This window comes from Crassostrea angulata, chromosome 9 (genome assembly GCF_025612915.1).
Source record: "Crassostrea angulata isolate pt1a10 chromosome 9, ASM2561291v2, whole genome shotgun sequence".
Classification (NCBI taxonomy): domain Eukaryota; kingdom Metazoa; phylum Mollusca; class Bivalvia; order Ostreida; family Ostreidae; genus Magallana; species Magallana angulata.
The window spans coordinates 22840927-22857278 of record NC_069119.1 but is presented as its reverse complement, the minus strand read 5'-3'; positions in this window follow the sequence as shown (position 1 = coordinate 22857278).

The following is a 16352-nucleotide window of genomic DNA, read 5'->3' as shown; positions in this document are numbered from 1 at the left end:
ATTTTTCGAAAAAATAAATTTTCTGATCAAATCAAAAATGAATATGTGTTTTATAGAGCTTATTAAGCTGAATCTAACACTGAAAGCCGTTTTAAAATCGGACGATTCATTACAGAGATATACGAGTTCAAAAAATGATTTTTCCGGAAATTTTGATTCCGCGTTTTTGGTTAAGAAATTAGTATCAAGTTCTTGGTTAAATTAACTTGTACCTAAAAATTAATTGTTGAGTCGTACTGTAACACATTCGGATTTTTTTTGTTAAGTCGTTCTTGAAATCGGAAAGGTTTTTGTAAAGTCGTACGTAAAATTATTCGGTTTTTGTTAAATCGTACCAGGAATAATTCGATTTTTTCATATTTTTATTTAAGGTCCTCTTGTTATTGGTTTAAGAGCTCTGCTTCTTACAGGAACTTCCAGCTTTACTTCCGACATTAACGGAAGACCCACTCGTTGCTTTGCAACGAGCTTTGCTCTAGTTATTATACTTTTTCTTTTTTTTTCTGACTTCTTTTCGGCTTCATAACTCAAAAAGTTTTTAACCGATTTTTATGAAACTTTCAGAGATTATGTGCAATTATAATGCCTCAAAGATGATAAAGTTTCTATAGTAACGTCACTTCTGTTTTTACGTTACGTCATTTTTAAAATTTTCAAAAAGTCATTTTGTCCGCGGCTTTTTTCAAAAATGCTTCAAGATAGAAAATTGAAATTTTTCGTGCTTCCATATTGATCGTTTTGCCTTTGTAATAAGGCTGGAAATCAAAATCCGTCACTTCCGGTCGAAATTGGAAGTAAATCAAATTTTTCGAAAAAATGAATTTTCTGATCAAATCAAAAATGAATATGTGTTTTGTAAACCTAATCAAGTTGAATCTAACACTGAAAACCGTTTTAAAATCAGATGATGCATTTCAGAGATATCGGGGTTTAAAAATTGATTTTTCCGGAAATTTTGTTTCCGCGTCCTTGGTTTAAAAAATAGCGTAATGTTAATAGTAAAATTAACTCGTACCAAAAAAAATAGGTCGTACTTAAACACATTCGGATTTTTTTTGTTAAGTCGTTCTTGAAGTCGGAAAGGTTTTTGTTTAGTCGTACGTAAAATTATTCGGTTTTTGTTAAGTCGTACCAGGAATAATTCGATTTTTTCATCTTTTTATTTAAGGTACTCTTGTTATTGGTTTAAGAGCTCTGCTTCTTACAGGAACTTCCAGCTTTACTTCCGACATTAACGGAAGACCCACTCGTTGCTTTGCAACGAGCTTTGCTCTAGTTTCTTTCTATTATTAGGGTCTTCCGTTTTCAACGGAAGACCCTCTTGTTATTCTATTGTTTCTTTCTATTATTATTATTATTAGGGTCTTCCGTTTCCAACGGAAGACCCTCTTGTTATTCTATTGTTTCTTTTTATTAGGGTCTTCCGTCTTCAGCGGAAGACCCTTCTATTATTCTATTGTTTCTTTTTCACTTTTCTTATTGTTATTATTATTATTATTATTATTATTCTTTTTTTTTCTTACCGATTTTGTGCAGACGATTTCTCGGAGATGTCTTGATCGATTTCGCTCAAATTTTCAATATAAACGTGTTTTTATCTTAACCTGATATATAATTTTTATTTTTTAAAAAAACACTTCCGGTCAGAAGTTATCGTCCGTTTACGATTTTAAAAAGTCAATTTTGTCTGTCGGGTTTCTCAAAAACGAGCAAAGATATAGAGCTGAAATTTTTAGAGATGATAGATCTACCGTTTTTCTAATGTACCTCGGTCAAGAGAAGGTCCGCCGTCACTTCCGGTCGTCACCCGAAGGAAATTTGAAAAATTTAATTTTTCGACTTTTTTATTTTTAAATATTTTTCTTTGAAATTTTAACACCTTATAGTGACCCTTTTACTGATTAAGAATATGTAATTAGTTTTAAAATCGATCAAGACATTCTCGAGAAATTAAGCGTCAAAGTTCTGAAGCGGAGTCCGAGTAGCTCAGTCGTTATGGTCGTGGACATGGCCCAGGCGACCCGGGTTCAAGCCTCGAGTGCCGCAAAATTTTTTTCTCTTTTTTTCGCTTAAATCTATGATTTTATCTTTGAATTGATAAGTTTAATCTTATCTATTCAAAAATTGGACGGAAGACCAACTCGTTGCTCGCAACGAGATCGAATCTAGTTATTATTCTTTTTTTGTCTTACAAATTTTGTGCAGGCGATTTCTCGGAGATGACTCGTTCGATTTCCTTCAAATTTTCAGGGCTGATGCCTAGTCAAACGAATTTTATACCGCCGGAACAATTTGTAAAATATCAATTCCGGTCGGAAGTTATCGCCGTTTTACGATTTTTAAAAGTCAATTTTGTTGGCGATGTTTCTCAAAAACGAGTAAAGATACAGAACTGAAATTTTCAGAGATGATAGATCTAGCAATATCCTCGTGCACCTCGGTCAAGAGAATGTTGGCCGTCACTTCCGGTCGTCACCGGAAGCAGATTTAAAAAATGAAAATTTTCAACTTTTTGTTTTGATATATTTTTTCAAATTAGATGATAGTGACCCTTTGACTGATTCAGAATATGTAATTTGTTTCAAAATCGATCAAGGCGTTCTCGAGAAATAAAGCGTCAAAGTCCTGAAGCGAGAGTCCGAGTAGCTCAGTCGTTATAGTCGTGGACATGGCCCAGCCGACCCGGGTTCAAGCCTCGAGTGCCGCAAAATTTTTTTTCTCTTTTTTTCGCTTAGATCTACGATTTTATCTTTAAATTTATAAGTTTAATCTTATCTATTCAAAAATTGGACGGAAGACCCACTCGTTGCTCGCAACGAGATCGAATCTAGTTATTATTATTATTCTTTTTCTTTTCTTCTGACTCCTTTTTTGCTTCATAACTCAAAAGGTTTTAAACCGATTTTGATGAAATTTTCAGAGATTTTTGCAAGTTGGCGTCCCTCAAAAATGTTAAAGTTTTTAAGAGAACGTCACCTCCGTTTTGACGTGACGTCATTTTTAAAAATTTCAAAAAGTCATTTTGTCCCGGACTTTTCTCAAATACGCTTTAAGATAGAGGCTTGAAATTTTCAATGGTTATGATTTATTCGAGTTACCTCTGTAATAAGGCTCGAAATGAAAATCTGTCACTTCCGGTTGAAACCGGAAGTGAAACAAATTTTTCGAAAAAATGAATTTTCTGATCAAATCAAAAATGAATATGTGTGCTGTAGAGCATATTAAGCTGAATCTAACACTGAAGGCCGTTTTAAAATCGGACGATGCATTACAGAGATATCGGGGTTTAAAAATTGATTTTTCCGGAAATTTTGATTCCGCGTCCTTGGTTTAAAAAATAGCATAATGTTTATCGTAAAGTTAACTCGTACCAAAAATAATTGTTAAGTCGTACTTAAACACATTCGGATTTTTTTTTGATAAGTCGTTCTTAAAATCAAAAAGGTTTTTGTTAATTCGTACTTAAAATCATTCGGATTTTGTTAAGTCGTACCAGGAATAATTCGATTTTTTTCATCTTTTTCTTTTTATTACCCTTGTTATTGGTTTAAGAGCTCTGCTTCTTACAGGAACTTCCAGCTTTACTTCTGACATTAACGGAAGACCCACTCGTTGCTTTGCAACGAGCTTTGCTCTAGTTCTTTTTTTTTTTTCTGACTCCTTTTCGGCTTTATAACTCAAAAAGTTTACAACCGATTTTAATGAAATTTTCAGAGGTTGTGTGCAACTATAATACCTCAAAGTTTATGAAGTTTCTTTGAAAATGTCACTTCCGTTTTAACGTTACGTCATTTTTAAAATTTTTAAAAAGTCATTTTGTCCGCGGCGTTTCTCAAAAACGCTTGAAGATAGAGGCTTGAAATTTTCAATGCTTATGATTTGGTCGATTTACCTTTGTAATAAGGCTCGAAATGAAAATCGGTTACTTCTGGTCGAAACCGGAAGTGAAACAAATTTTTCAAAAAAATAAATTTTCTGATCAAATCAAAAATGAATATATGTTTTGTAGGGCTTATTAAGCTGAATCTAACACTGAAAGCCGTTTTAAAATCGGACGATGCATTACAGAGATATCGGGGGTTTAAAATTGATTTTTCCGTACCAAAAATAGTTGTTAAGTCGGACTTGAACACATTCAGATTTTTTTTGGTTAAGTCGTTCTTGAAATCGGAAAGGTTTTTGTTAAGTCGTACTTAAAATCATTCGTATTTTGTTAAGTCGTACCAGGAATATTCGATTTTTTTCGTCTTTTTATTTTAGTTACTCTTGTTATTGGTTTAAGAGCTCTGCTTCTTACAGGAACTTCCAGCTTTACTTTCAACATTAACGGAAGACCCACTCGTTGCTTTGCAACGAGCTTTGCTCTAGTTATTATTATTCTTTTTATTTTTTTTTCTGACTCCTTTTCGGCTTAATAACTCAAAAAGTTTACAACTGATTTTAATGATACTTTCAGAGATTATGTGCAATTATAATACCTCGAAGTTTAAGAAGTTTCTTTGAAAACGTCACTTTCGTTTTAACGTTACGTCATTTTTAAAATTTTCAAAAAGTCATTTTGTCCGCGGCGTTTCTCAAAAACGCTTTAAGATAGAGGCTTGAAATTTTCAATGGTTATGATTTGTTCGATTTACCTCTGTAATAAGGCTGGAAATAAAAATCTGTCACTTCCGGTCGAAACCGGAAGTGAAACAAATTTTTCGAAAAAATGAATTTTTTGATCAAATCAAAAACGTATATTATTTTTGTAAAAATGTTTATGCTGAATCTAACACTGAAATCCGTTTTAAAATCAGACGATTCATTGCAGAGATATTTGGGTTTAAAAAATGATTTTTCCGGAAATTTTGATTCCGTGTTCTTGGTTAAGAAACTAGTTTAACATTAAACTAGGTTATTCCGGAATATTTGTTTCCGTATTCCTGATTTGTCTTGGGTTAACTCGTACCCGAAACAATTCAAAAATTAAAACTAGAAATAAAAGTTACAAATGAATTTATGTATAAATGCATCTACTTTTGCTGCGAATTATCGAATTGATTGAAATTGTCATGCCGGCATTGATGGTCTCGTAACATGTTATCGTATCATTTACTTCGTAGTAAAGATAAACGTACAGTTTACATGGTTCGTCAAGGAATTAGATCTATTTCATATGAAGTTGTGTTCGTGGCAATAAACGTATTAATGTTTTCTTCGTAATTTCAAAATCGACATAACTATCGTACGAGTGATCAACTTGCTGAAACGAAGGTGAAGGTCGATTGGAAAATCACAGTGCGTCCTGCAGTCCTTGAAAAGAGAAATTAAACTAATTGTTACCTCTGCTGAACGGGTATTCACGACATTTAGATTGTTAGTGAAAGAGAAAATTTAATGTAACGATCGGCAAACCACACCGTTTGGTATTCTCCTTGTTGTTTACCAACGCAAGATATGAGTCGTAAGTTTTGTTTTTGTTTTGTAATAGGTCACGTGTGCGGTTGTGCACACCGTCCTCGGTTCTAGTAAAGCGTTAGATTTCTTAAATCACAATGGCTACAACACAGGGTCTTGCTTTCTATTTACTGTTTCGTTGCTCTGCTACACGTTTTTCGTAAACGGGGTTTAGTAACGCGGTTATATATGATAAGTTTTTACCCGGAGTTATCGTAAAAAGTGATTTCTCCGCACACAGTTTGGTACGAGTGAACTGTGATTGAAGGTTTTGACCTTAACAAATGATTGTTCTTAGCTAATTAGCTTGATCTACCTGCATTGCTCTATTTTGCTATCTGAAGTTCTCTATCTAACCTTGATGTTATTTTGGTTTTTATGTAAAACAGGCTAAAAAGAGAACTGTCACGCTCGATCTACTTGCATTGCTTTATTTTCCAACCTGAAGTTAGCTATATAACCTTAATAATATTTTTATGTAAACAGACTAAAAGTGGCAAAGAACTGCAATTTATATTATACTGTGTAGTTTTATAAAAGCAGCCCAGAACAAAGTAGGTTAAAACATTGCTGCTTTTGAGCAGTTTTTGAGCAGAACATGGATTTCTGTTGTTTGAGTAACTGTATGGCACCTTCTGTGTGGTGAGGCATGGATACAAGTGATTACTTTACATTGTGCTCAATTATTGCCTATTATCATGTTAACCAGAATTGTTTTTCTTTGTTATTCCATTTAAGACAGTTGTATGTATAGTCGCAAAACATTTAGAACATCGACTGTATTTGTGCATATAAAGAGCACCATTTTGAAGACTAAGAGTGATTTTTTCTGTGAATATTTTTAGATCAGTTCAAAGTTGATAATTGATGCTGCACTTGAGTGCGATTTTTCAGTACAATTGTCAATTGTCCACTTGAGAAAAAGGTATGATTGAGTCGCTAAAAAAACATAATTCAGGTAAGTAAATAAAGGAATGTCGGTAAATCAAGCTACGTAGCTAAACCTGGTGATTGTACAAGACCAGCATAACATATTAACTTAAAGACAGCCTAAATTGTCTATTATTTAAAAAAATTTGAAATGTTTAAGAATTTCAAGCATTATTCCAAAACGACAATAAATTTTTACACTAATAGATTAGCAAATTAATCGGACAGCTTGTGCATGTATTGAATTTACCAATTTTTTTTATCATGGTTAATTTACTCTTGCTCTTTAAAAATTCACAGGCTTTAAGTTCATGGAAGAAATGTTATTAGAGAAAAAATACAGATTAAATTACTCATGTACGTACAATAAACATTTGCTAGCCTACAATCAAATCATATATTAATTAGAGCTTACTGAAATAGTTCTAGTTTTGATAACAAGTTGCTAAAACAGTCGTGAGTTTTAATAATCACAACAGGGATTAATTGAGGCTGTGAAAACGTCTTTTCAATTAGATAATCATCATTTTACTGCATTTGGGGTTAGTTTACATAATTGAGAACTCAGAATACTGGGCGACTTCAACTTCTCTTTCGGAGGAAATTCTGGAATAATCTGCCACGCATAAAGAGTGGAAACGTTTTTATTGGTTGTTTATTTCTGTTTTACCAAACACGACCAATGAAATTTGATGTTTTAAAACAAATGTATTAAAAGACGATTAGCTAAGTCGTACAGAGTAAATTTCCAGCGGACATCGCTAAAACTTTTATAACCGATGAGAAATTTGAATGCGCACTTCGGCGCGTAGAGTAATTGATTTAATGCGCCATTTTTCTCTTAAATGCGACTATGGCGCGTGGCGCAGGTCCTTCCCAATCACTGAATTTTTTATAAAACTAACAAGTTTATATTCATAAATCATGTTGGTATGGCCAATTTCTCTGAATCTCCCCTCTTTACTTTTAATTTCTTTACATTAAAAATTTAATCATGTTATATAATAACCTCATTAGTACTATAGATATAATGATAATGTGCTTGATGCCCAGGACGTTTGATCAAGATACCGTACTAGATCTTCTAAACTGTTACAAATATTTCAAACTCCGTCAAATTTTCTTGTAAAATGAAATCAAACTAAACTGTTTCCCATGTTTGGCAGGAGCCATGTTGTTACGGAGTATGTCGTATTAAATGCTGAAACTGAGAAAAGGATAGAAATTCACAACAACAAATACTTCGGTTTTTAATTTGTTTTTTGTTTTTAAATTTTAGTAATGAAATTAAAACATAGTTAGTCGATTAATAAAGATTGGATACCATAGCTAGCTGCCGGTTAATAGCAATTAGAGAACTCAGCATAAGAACACATGTATTTCATCTAATATTTTTTTTGTTAATTAGCCTTCCCTTACAATGCGCATAAAAGTCTATCTTGTTGATAGAGTATGAATTGCTTTGTTAAATCAAATTGAAGGTGTTGGCAGACATTTTAATTCTGCTTGGAAAGCGGTTAAAGTTTTAAATCGGTCGGTTTTATATTACCGGTCATTAAGACCGATTGAATGAAAATAATTATACCAGATATTTGAAATATTTACTGGTTTTGCCAGTGGGACTGACAGATTTCAAAAACTCTGCAGACAGTTGACTGTTCTCAAAATTCTCAGAAGGTTGCACACATAGTGGTATTACAATTTTCTTCTATCGATCAATTTGTTCTGAATTTCAACACACAATAAACACATTTCAGTTGCTAACTAGGGCCAAGATGAAATAATAGTGTGTTTCCAGTTCCCAGATGATCCTTAAATATATGAGCGACCCTATATAAATATAATATAAGTACAGTCATATATTTTCCAGATTTTAACAAATTTTGGATAAAACTGTATTTTGCCAGATATAGAAAGCATTACTTCTAGAAGGCATGAGATTACACACCAAATGTTTTTTGACTCATTTTTCGTGTAGGTGAAGCGAGTTTCCGTTATAAAATAAAACATATGCTAATTCTGTTTGTGTATCATTTTTTTCAAAACTAATGTAATCTTTGTCAGAGCGTTAATTGCAGAAATAGTTTTGCTATAATCTTGGTTTTTGAAAAGTCCTCATTCAGCTGCATGTCTATTCTTTGTCTCCAGGTACGTTGCCATTACTGACGCTATTAATAGATTTTTAGTTGCCACTCACAAGTTACTTATCATAATACAAATACTTTAAAATAAATAAAAATGTAATTTTGATATGATAAATTTTTTGATTGAATAAATCCAAAAAATGTCATTGAACATAAGGAAACATTTCACTTTTATTTTTCACACCTGGGCCATGTCAACATGGTTGAAGCCATTGATGTGAATGCGCACTTGTCACCTGTTATCTCAGACATTCCCATGGGGCATGGATATCATAAAGCATAAAGTTACAAGTTGAATAAATTCAGCATCAGAAAATTTATTGTTTATGCAAATTGTCATGCATTTCATTCAAGTTCAAGGAACTTATTCCTTGCAAATGGCAATGGTCTTGAAACTCAAGATATTTGCTTGCTTATAAATTTTTGTGCGTATTATCCATCCAAATTATGTTTTCCCCTTTTTTAAGGCCTTAATTAAGTTGGGGAGGGGGTGTGCAGATAATACACTTGTGTATTTTATTCGGCAAAATACGGATTCCAAATAATTTCCATTTTTGAGAAACACTTAGATAATAATTGTTTCGACTGTAATTTTCCCAGAGTAAATGTTTAAATGGTGTGGGGATTGCTAAGGCTAAGCTCCTCATTTTATAACTCAGGGAGTTTTTTGTATAGAATGTTTGGTCAATTTTCTTGTCTTTAAATTTTCAGTATCTTTACCAGCCCCTTAACGTTAATATTCTTGTGATCTGTTTACATATTAAAAATTCATTGAATAGTAAAAGATTTTTAAGACATCCGTACATTAAACAAGTCAAGTCTTGCTGTGATGTCACCATGGTTTGTTAAAGTCAGTAACAATTATTTTCTTTGTAAATAAAACATTTTTAGATGAATCATTTAAAAGTAATTTATCAAAGACAGGGGCAGAGAAACACAAATGGTGATGTCTACATTCATTTCATGCATATCTTTTACAAATTTATGCTATGCTATGGTATGCGATTTTAATGATATGCTATGCGAATTTAATAATATGCTATGAGATTTGTATGCTATGCTATGAGAAATTGAAATGAAGGGCTTAATGATATGGTATGCTATGCTATGAGATTTGAACAAAAACGTCTCCATACACAGAAGAGTTTACCACAAATCTATTATGTCAACATTTATTTTTTCAAATAAAAATTAACATTTAAAACCGAGTTAAAAGAATGTTGTATGCTATGCTATGGTATGATATGACGAATGCGATTCTATGAGATTATATGCTATGGTATGAGATTCCAATGCTATGCTATCAGATCACAATCCTATGCTATGAGATTTCCATGCTATGCTATGCTATGGTGTATGTTGTAAAAGATATGCTTGAACCGACTGTATGAGCATCTTGAAAATATAAGTTGATACTACCCTAGATTTTCCCTTATTTCTAATTTGTGTGTTAGGATGAAGCCTTGTTGAGCTCTAAAAAATGTCTACAGATATCTTGTATGAAATATTGCATGATAATGTGAAAACCATTCTTTTTAATTGCAAGTTTGCTGGTTTCGAGGGAAGTGTAGCTTTTCTGCATTATAACACAAATTTTCTGTAGAGCATCAGATCTGCAGTTTCTATCAATACTTGTACAAAAGAAAGTACCCTATTTTTTCCTGAATGCTGATTTTGGCTGAAGTTGAATTTAAAACAATGAAATGTTAAAATGAATTAAATGTTTTCCCTACCTACAGAAAGATATGAATATTTCTCAACTATTTTATATAAATGCTATAGTTTCGAATTCTAATATTATGATGAAGGCATCTTAATTTAGAATTAATTCTACATTTTTAAACCATGATCTGTATACAAATAATGGACCATTTGGTAGATTTTCTGTTTTGTTTTTTTTTTAGATGGTTTTACTAAAGATTTTGAAATTTCAAGAACACATCACATTGCTAACATTTGAGATGTTTTGTGTTAAAACCATCTTCCCTATTAAAGAGACAGTACAGCTGAAAACACATGTGTGAATAACTTCAGATTTACCTATTGTATCGTTAGAAAATAAGAAATAACGTTGATTGTACATGAAAATCCCTTTCACATTCCTAATTAACGTAATTTTGAGCTTCCGGAAATTCAAGGGTAGTACAAATCATAATAATCTATATCGTTAATTTGTACTACGTCGACTTTGGCTTATCATGGTCTTGATACGTGTCTGATAGCATTGATTCGATATGTTTATCCCCTTCTTTAAAAAAAACCAATGGACACTGATCATTATTAGGTTATATGCCATCACTGATGTTCCCTGTTCAGTTAACTTTCTCTGGGCTTATTGATATTGTAAGTTTTTTTAAATGAATAAGTCTGATGTTTTACACAATTTTTACATATATAAATAATTTCAGGTGTTCAGGTTTTTGATTACAGCAAAGTTTTTTGTACAATAGTTTAAGGACACCTATAAAATCATGGTTTAAGTCTCTAAGTAGAAATTTAATGTGAATAAAGAAGCCTATTCAGATTTGTGATATGACCTCAGGGTGATGGACATTAGTTTTGTTTGGTAGTAGGGGGATGTGTGCATGACTTGTCTTATAGTTTAATATTGTGTTTTGTTTTGAAAGTTGTTATATGCCTTGTCTGTTAGTGGGTCGGTTGGTCCACCAATAGTTTCCGTTCATTTTCATCACAGAGGTTGCATGATTGAAATGAAATTTGGTTTATGGATTTATCATAATAAGATGTAGGTCAAGATCAATTTTGGTAACAGTTGTGTAATTTGAAATTGAGTTATGCCCCTGGGACCTAGAAAAAATCTAGTTTTTTGCAGTTTCTGTTCATTTTTTTCACAGAGGTTGCATGTATTGAAATAAAATTTGGCATTATACTGATTTTTCATAATATTATCTAGATGAAGTTTGATTTTTGGTACGCTCAAGCTATTTTAAACACAGTTATACCCCTTGGACTTGGAAAAATTCCATTTTTTTGCTGTTTCCGTTCATTTTCTTTGCAGCGGTAGCATGTATTGAAATGAATTTTGATGTACTGATTTATCATAATTATGTTTTGGTCAAGTTTGATATTGATTACAAGCGAGTAATTTTTTACAGAGTTTTGCCCCCAGGAATTAAAATAATTTTGGTTATTTGCATTTTCCGTTTACTTTCTTCATCAATGTTTCCAAGGAAGGGGGACATAAGTTTTTCACAAACATCTCTTGTTGCCAAGGCGTTGCGGGATGTAAGCAAGAGTAGCTCTAATGGAGTAACTATGCACTTATGCACTGATTTTGATATTGGGCATTTAAATAGCAGGCTGAGTACAAGTTAACAGTGAATAAAGTGGTGGAGGCAGTCTTCTTAACTGTAATGTTCATGACCCTTGGGTTATAGAGAATGAAGCACAAACCCATGATATACTAAATATCAAATTTTTACATGTCTTTCACGTATTTTATATTTGTCATATGGATAGATGACCTTATAAAAATCACCTTGTTAAAGAGTAAATAAATTTATTTGTAGAAAGAAAAAACAAATAGAACTAGAGCAAAGCTCGTTGCAAAGCAACGAGTGGGTCTTCCGTTAATGTCGGAAGTAAAGCTGGAAGTTCCTGTAAGAAGCAGAGCTCTTAAACCAATAACAAGAGTAACTAAAAAAAAAAAGATAAAAATAATCGAAGTATTCCTGGTACGACTTAACAAAATACGAATGATTTTAAGTACGACTTAACAAAAACCTTTCCGATTTCAAGAACGACTTAACCAAAAAAAATCCGAATGTGTTCAAGTACGACTTAACAATTATTTTTGGTACGAGTTAATTTTACTTTGAACATTACGCTATTTTTTAAACCAAGGACGCGGAATGAAAATTTCCGGAAAAATCAATATTTAAACCCCAATAACTTTGTAATGCATCGTCCGATTTTCAAACGGATTTCAGTTTTGAACTCAGCAAGGAAATTACTGTAAGATGCGTACGTAAAAATTTTAAAATTGAGAAACATGAAAATTCAAAAAAATTGGTTTTGCTTCCGGTTTCGACCGGAAGTGTCCGAATTGAGTTTCCAGCCTTATGTCATAAGTAAAACGGTAGTTCTACCTACTCTGTAAATCTCATAGCTTTATTCTTAAATGGAAAATGAGAAAAGCTCCGGACAAAATCACTTTTTAAAACGTGAAAAACGTCAATATCTGACGAATTTGATGACGTCATCAAATACTTTTTTCATATCATAGAGATCTTTTAGATATACATTAAACCTGTAAATTTCAAAACAATCAATGCAAGCGTTTTTGAAATATTTGAGTTGGAAAAAAAATAAAAAGAATAATAATAATAAGAATAAGAAAAAAAAGAAACCGTAGAAAAACAAAAGGGTCTTCCGTTGGAAAACGGAAGACCCTAATAAAAAGAAACCGAAGAATAACAAGAGGGTCTTCCGTTGGAAACGGAAGACCCTAATTATTCATTCAGCCAGTGCATATGTATACATATTGAGATTTCCTTTCACAAGCACTGGTGAATGTAAATAATGCAAGTGGCCTTTCAGCGATACTTGGTGTCTTCAGGAACTAATATTATTTGCAAATTTGTTAATAAGTCGTTTGTGTTTGTGTGTATTAGTGCATATTTCAGAATACAGATGTCAACATCAAATTCCAATTCTATTTCAAAGCATCTCTCACAGTTGTTATTTGTGTATTTTTCTTTTACATGTGTAATTTTAGATGAGTTTCAACAATATGTAAAATGTTAGGTGAAAATTTTCATTAAATTGGAGAAACCTCTAATGTAGAATTAGAGTGTGGCTTTTTCTGCTAGCTTATTAGACACATACATAACCACATATGCATTAGGAGAACTGATTTATCAGAATACATGTATTTGGTTATTAATGTTCATTTTGACAGTTATATGTTTACAACTTTCAAACATTATTATACATAAAATAATTTTTATCAAAAGATATGCTTAGTATGGGTTTTAGCTCACCTGAGCTGAAAGCTCAAGTGAGCTATTCTGATCACATTTTGTCTGTCGTCCGTCTGTCCGTAAACTTTTCACATTTTCAACATCTTCTTAAGAACTACTTGGCCATTTTTAACCAAACTTGGCACAAATCATCCTTAGGCAAAGGGGATTCAAAGTTGTGAAAATTAAGGGCGACAACCGTATTCAAGGGGAGATAATAAGAAATTAATGAAAAATTTCTCGAAAATTTCAAAAATCTTCTTCTAAAGAACCAGAAAGCCAGGAAAGCTGAAACTTGTGTGGAAGCATCCTCAGGTAGTAAAGATTCAAAGTTGTGAAATGCATGACCCCCGGGGGGACGGGTGGGTCCACAATGGTGGGTCGCAATTTTACATAGGAATATATAGAGTAAATCTTTAAAAATCTTTTTCCAGAAACTAATCAGCCAGGAAAGCTGAAACTTGTGTGGAAGCATCCTCAGGTAGTGTAGATTCAAAGTTGTGAAATTCATGACCCCCGGGGGTAGAGTGGGGCCACAATGGGGGGTCGAAGTTTTACATAGGAATATATAGAGTAAATCTTTAAAAATCTTCTTCTCAGAAACTAATCAGCCAGGAAAGCTGAAACTTGTGTGGAAGCATCCTCAGGTAGTGTAGATTCAAAGTTGTGAAAATTATTACCCCTGGATGTAGGGTGGGGCCACAATGGGGGGTCGAAGTTTTACATAGGAATAAATAGAATAAATCTTTAAAAATCTTTTTCCAGAAACAAGCTGAAACTTGTGTGGAAGCATCCTCAGGTAGTGTAGATTCAAAGTTGTGAAATTCATGACCCCGGGGGTAGAGTGGGCCACAATGTGGGGTCGAAGTTTTACATAGGAATATATAGAGTAAATCTTTAAAAATCTTCTTCTCAGAAACTAATCAGCCAGGAAAGCTGAAACTTGTGTGGAAGCATCCTCAGGTAGTGTAGATTCAAAGTTGTGAAAATTATTACCCCTGGATGTAGGGTGGGGCCACAATTGGGGGTCGAAGTTTTACATAGGAATATATAGAATAAATCTTTAAAAATCTTTTTCCAGAAACAAGCTGAAACTTGTGTGGAAGCATCCTCAGGTAGTGTAGATTCAAAGTTGTGAAATTCATGACCCCGGGGGTAGAGTGGGGCCACAATGTGGGGTCGAAGTTTTACATAGGAATATATTGAGTAAATCTTTAAAAATCTTCTTCTCAGAAACTAATCAGCCAGGAAAGCTGAAACTTGTGTGGAAGCATTCTCAGGTAGTGTACATTTGAAGTTGTGAAATTCATGACCCCCGGGGGTAGGATGGGGCCACAATGGGGGGGGGGTCGAAGTTTTACATAGGAATATTGAGTAAATCTTTAAAAATCCTCCTCTCAGAAACTAATCAGCCAGGAAAGCTGAAACTTGTGTGGAAGTATCCTCAGGTAGTGTAGATTCCAAGTTGTGAAAATCATGATCCCTGGGGGTAGGGTAAGGCCACATTGGGGGGGGGGGGGGTGTTAAAGTTTTACATAGGAATATACATGTATAGAGTAAATCTTTAAAAATCTTCAGAAAATAATTAGCCAGGAAAGCTGAAACTTGTGTGGAAGCATCCTCAGGTAGTGTAGATTCAAAGTTGTGAAAATTATTACCCCTGGATGTAGGGTGGGGCCACAATGGGGGGTCGAAGTTTTACATAGGAATATATAGAATAAATCTTTAAAAATCTTTTTCCAGAAACAAGCTGAAACTTGTGTGGAAGCATCCTCAGGTAGTGTAGATTCAAAGTTGTGAAATTCATGACCCCGGGGGTAGAGTGGGGCCACAATGTGGGGTCGAAGTTTTACATAGGAATATATAGAGTAAATCTTTAAAAATCTTCTTCTCAGAAACTAATCAGCCAGGAAAGCTGAAACTTGTGTGGAAGCATCCTCAGGTAGTGTAGATTCAAAGTTGTGAAAATTATTACCCCTGGATGTAGGGTGGGGCCACAATTGGGGGTCGAAGTTTTACATAGGAATATATAGAATAAATCTTTAAAAATCTTTTTCCAGAAACAAGCTGAAACTTGTGTGGAAGCATCCTCAGGTAGTGTAGATTCAAAGTTGTGAAATTCATGACCCCGGGGGTAGAGTGGGGCCACAATGTGGGGTCGAAGTTTTACATAGGAATATATAGAGTAAATCTTTAAAAATCTTCTTCTCAGAAACTAATCAGCCAGGAAAGCTGAAACTTGTGTGGAAGCATTCTCAGGTAGTGTACATTTAAAGTTGTGAAATTCATGACCCCCGGGGGTAGGATGGGGCCACAATGGGGGGGGGGTCGAAGTTTTACATAGGAATATTGAGTAAATCTTTAAAAATCCTCCTCTCAGAAACTAATCAGCCAGGAAAGCTGAAACTTGTGTGGAAGTATCCTCAGGTAGTGTAGATTCCAAGTTGTGATAATCATGATCCCTGGGGGTAGGGTAAGGCCACATTGGGGGGGGGGGGGTGTTAAAGTTTTACATAGGAATATACATGTATAGAGTAAATCTTTAAAAATCTTCAGAAAATAATTAGCCAGGAAAGCTGAAACTTGTGTGGACGCATCCTCAGGTAGTGTAGATTCAAAGTTGTGAAAATTATTACCCCTGGATGTAGGGTGGGGCCACAATGGGGGTCGAAGTTTTACATAGGAATATATAGAATAAATCTTTAAAAATCTTTTTCCAGAAACAAGCTGAAACTTGTGTGGAAGCATCCTCAGGTAGTGTAGATTCAAAGTTGTGAAATTCATGACCCCGGGGGTAGAGTGGGGCCACAATGTGGGGTCGAAGTTTTACATAGGAATATATAGAGTAAATCTTTAAAAA